Source organism: Salmo trutta, chromosome 32 (assembly GCF_901001165.1).
Source record: "Salmo trutta chromosome 32, fSalTru1.1, whole genome shotgun sequence".
NCBI lineage: Eukaryota > Metazoa > Chordata > Actinopteri > Salmoniformes > Salmonidae > Salmo > Salmo trutta.
In genome coordinates, this window is record NC_042988.1 from 12,328,160 (window position 1) to 12,333,273 (window position 5,114).

Consider the following 5,114-nt stretch of genomic DNA (forward strand, 5'->3'; position numbering starts at 1 on the left):
CTTTTAAAATATTCCTACATTGCTGATTGCGGTGCCATCGCCACAGATCATCCCTGTGAGCTAGGATAAATATCTACTGGGATATCTAAACTTTTCTCAAATCCCTCCAAACTCTGCCTCCATGTCAGAAATTTGGAGAAGGAGAGAGGAGTCAGAGTAGTGTCACAGAATAACTCATCATTTTCAAAGGGCAACATTTTAAAGCAGCTTGGATGACCAATGATTCAACTTCTTTTCTCTCACTGCTGTGTAGCAGCTCCCTGGGGGACGGGCAGGTAGTCTAGTGGTTAGAGAGGTGAGCCAGCAACTGAAGGGATGCCAGTTCAAATCCTGGGACCAACAGGGAAAAATCGGGCGGGAAATGAGCTGGCTACTAGAGGGTTTCTGGTATCAAATCCTAGATTCCTTCTGTTGTGCCCATAAGCAAAACCCTTAACCCCCCACATCAACAGCTCCCTGGTTGCTCAGTGTGTCAGCCCCCCCACACCTCTCCAACAACCCTGTATGTGTGTCTTTTGGAGGGGTTGGGTTAAAAGCGGAAGTCAAATATCGGTTGGACCTTGTGTGCAATTGGCCTTTTGTTCTTTAGTGGTAATTGCTGTGTGCATCTGTACAAATCCATTATAAAGGCTTCATCTCTGTCTTTGATGTAAGATACTTCAGGTGAGATTCTTTGTAGTCTATATTTAACCTGACTTTGACAACAGTCAGGTTCGGTATGATTCCTCTCCCCAGTAATGAATGGCATTGGTTCTGTGGAATAGATTGCTGAAACATCTATTCTATACCGTTGGAACTATACATCTAAATATTTCAAGCACAAAAAAAACCTATTTTAAGTGGCCATTTTATGTTGAAACAGTGTTGTAGTAGAGATAGGTCCCCGTGGTGATGAGAATTCTGCCCTACATACACTGAGACAAGGTCAGACATGTTTATGTAGAGCAAATGAAGCTGCCAACAGTTCCACATGGACCAGCTGACTGGAAAGGTTAATGTAAGCTAATGAGAAAACCTCAAGTGGAACGTTTCTGAATTGATACTATACTCACCTTCAGAGCACAAGCAGAATGTTGTTTTTACATTTCAAACAGGTTGTTTTAATGACGAGCCAGTGTGCTGATGATGTTCTTTACTAAGAAATTGTGCATTTACCGAGTCACATGTATGGATCATTATAAACTACCATAGTATTACAATCCACATTTATTGTCTTCTTACACAGTACATAAGGTACAATAACTTTAACACAAAACAGCCTCATGACCCTATATAACTCGCCACACTCTCATACATTTTCTTATCTACGTTTAACAGAGGGCAATGAACAATAAAACATCTCACTCTCTATATTGATCTCCTGTTTAAATGTGACATTTACCACACGGCTTGAAATACACACTGTGAATACTGCGGCGGGAGCGAGAGGAGCAGTAGACTTGTGACTTGTCCCCGTTGTGATTTATGAACGCACCTCTTCAACTAGACTACCGCCAAAACCATTTCCCCAAGGATGACACTAAGACAAAAAATACCAAGGCAATGTCCTTTTATCTCTACTCCAATACTGTTTTACTGTCATAGCAAGAAACAACAGATTCATCTTCAGTGCTGCAGCTGAGCATCTAGCTAGGCTCCCCCAGGGACATGCAGGACCAATGGGATTTCTCCCCCTTTCTTTTTACAATGGAGATTATTTATCTCAACCCTGGCAGTTGCTATAGTGACCTTCTAATCGCATCATTTCCCTCCCAGCACTATGTCTTCAAGAGGTAGTGTGTGATTTAAGGGTTTGGATAGAGAGAGGCCTGCACACAGGTTGAACAATGGACTCGTGATTTGGCATGATGATGTGCCCCATGTGGCCATTCTAACTGTTTGACCCCAGCCTCTGGACCAATACAACCCAGAGTCAAGGTCAGTATGTCCAAACAGGTTCCCTGTTATAAGGCCAGATCTTTTTGATATGAAATCCCTCCAGAAAGCTACGGCTACCGTGGCCTGCTGCAAAGATAAAACTGTCACAGAAGAGATGATTTCTTTCTCTTTACAAGAGAGGTATGAATTTATGGCCATGATTTGGTGGCAAGAGAAAGGTCAAATGGTTCTTATGAAATAATGATTTTGATCCTCTGTGACAGATCAACATTAACCGGGCCCCAAAGCAGTTGGTGCAGCTCATTCCACCTGAATACACAGAGGGTGAGCTTACATAATCTGCTGTAGGACAATACCTAATGAACGTAAACACACAACATGTCAATGAACAATGTTTTAAATATGATTTGCTCATGCTGCAAAGCAACATGCTGTGTGTGTGTGTGTGCGTGTGTGTGGAGGATCTAACACCTTTGACATTAGAAAGCGGGACATGTTGACAAGCCGTCTGGTTCCAGTCAATAGCCGGACACTTAAAGGTCAATAAAATACAAAGTGATGCTGAGGAAGTGAAAGATCTAATCGATTTATTTCCCTATCCAACTTCTCCCTCTGTCTATTTCTCTCTCTCCCATTTATTTCTCTGTCATTCCTATCCAACCTGGCATTATCTATACAGATGGAAAAAACAAATTTAAAGCAAAGACTCAATAGCTTATCAAAATATCTTACTCTCTATTCCACCTTACAATTCCTATTGTACATCATAAAGATCATTGTAATCAAATGTACTGTGAACATAGTGACAAAGGTGTTACAATAAATACTGGCCATGTCCCCTCATAGAATATCTTCTATATCGTAGTACATGTTTTGTAATGTTTTGTAATGTACCATTGGCTTTAAATGGAACACAAGGGCTGCATTTACACAGGCAGCCCAATTCTGTTTTTTTTCTCCCATTAATTGTTTTTTTGGTCAATCACATCAGATTTTTACATCAGAAAGTTTTCAGAGCTAATCTGATTGGTCAAAAGACCAATTAGTGAAAAAGAATATCAGATTTGGGCCGCCTGTCTAAATGCAGCTAAGCAGTCGCAGATATTGGGGCGGCAGGTAGCCTAGTGGTTAGAGCGTTGGACTTGCAACCTTTTGGTTGCAAGGTAAAAATCTGTCGTTCTGCCCCTGAACAAGGCAGTTAACCCACTATTCCTAGGCCATCATTGAAAATAAGAATCTGTTCTTTACTGACTTGCCTAGTTAAATAAAGGTAAAATTTAAAAATTTAAAAAAATTAATATTGACATGTACTGTATAACTTGACATACACACTGAACTGACTCCGTGTCCCTGTGGGGTTGATACAGAGAGGGAGGACCCAGGGACTGACAGACTGACAACCACAGCAAAAGAAACAGGTGTCACTCCAAAGCATTCAGGTAGAGATATCATATATGATATCAATATATCATTGCAGGGGTTTGGGGAGAGGTCTGGCAAGGTTCCTAGCTTCTTCTGTCATCACTGGCTTCAGACATGGGTGTGATCACTTGACTTGACTTTCCCTTGTTTTGGCAATGGGAGAGGTGTGTTTGTGCTTACCTAACGTTTCCACACGGGGAGAGCTGGCATAAGGACCTTACAGTGGTAGTGAGAACAACATTGCTGTCCAACTACATTATGAGAACGGGCTCCCCTTCCAATAAACAAGGACATGGATGGGAAGCCAACAAATCAATAGCTGATTGAACAAAATTCACCATTCATTATGGTATGCTTGTTACCGTTCATTACAGTCCAGAAGAGTCTCCAGACAGATGCGGCTTTGATGATTGGCGTCATTATGGCAAGAGACTGACTCTGGCTTCAGTTCAGACAAGAGCACATGACACAGGACCTGCTCTGTACACGAAGGACAGAGAAAAGCTGTGAAGAACAGCTCTGAGCTGAGCTGTGGTGGTGGTCCAGAATCCAGTACCGTTCCATGATATTGTTCAGAACCTAATCTCTCTCCATTATCTGGAGCCGCTCCAGAGTATGATGTTATGATGTTCTGCCCACTGAAACCATCTGGGTGTGAATACTGTGCAGATAATCCAGATTATCATCCAGACCGTTGTTCCTCAGCATGCCACTCCTTTCTGTGACAATAGCCCTGTTTATACCTGCTGTTAACATGCCACCTTCATCCTGATCTTGTCCTGATCTTGACCTGATCTTGTCTGTTTACACTTATAAGATCTGATCACAATCAGATCACAATGCGTCTTTTAATTGTCTACACTTCTCTAAAAATGTGGGCACAATCAGAATGATAACAATATCAGGACAAAGGCAGCAGGTTGGAACCAGGTATAAACAGGGCTAATGAGGCAGGACTCAGATGGGGACCGACACCTTTCTGCATTCACCTTCATGTGTTTATCTTTGCAGTGTTGAATGCCTGCTGTGAAGACTAACTTCTAAAATAGGGGAAAATGAGAGCTGTGCTTTGAAATCAGTGATATGCAGATCCTTTACCAGGAAACTCAGTTCTGAGAAACGCCAGCTCCTCCCACCTCACAGGCAGTAGCCTCAGTCAACATTGCTGCCTTGTAGTTTCATAGCCTGCCATTACATACAGCACATGTACTTTTACTGAAAGATATGGGTCACTGGTAGACTGATAGATAATTTACATTTCACCACACTGCAATTGAAGAGAATGTGATCACAATGCTTTGTTTTATCCATGGTGTCTCTTTCTATAATAAATGGGACACATCCCTTAATATACCCAGGACTGAGCTCTGTATCTGGGCTGGTCTACTGTCCATGGTTCCCTTGGCTGTGCACAGGGACGGAGGAGTGAAAAAGAGAGACACGGACACACCACAATGTCCACTTATACGATCGTCATATTCCGTGTCTGGACATCTTACATCCAAACTTCTCCAGTCCTGTTCTGTATGGCTATTATTTCACTTCATCCACAATTACAGTGTATGACCCATCTCTACGGCGATGAAGTTTGAGAGGCTCTGATTGTGTGGATGATTGTATGGCATTAATGTAGCTGAAACTGTAAGCCCAGAGAAGGCCAGAAACTGACCAGTGGTTGACACTCTTGGGATATACTGGATAATTACATCTGAAAGGCATTTGTTTTAACCCACATCTATTGTGTTGTGGCGCCAATAATTCAATTCCATAATTCAGTTCAACGTTGAACAAGAAGAAAAAAAATCACTCGACCA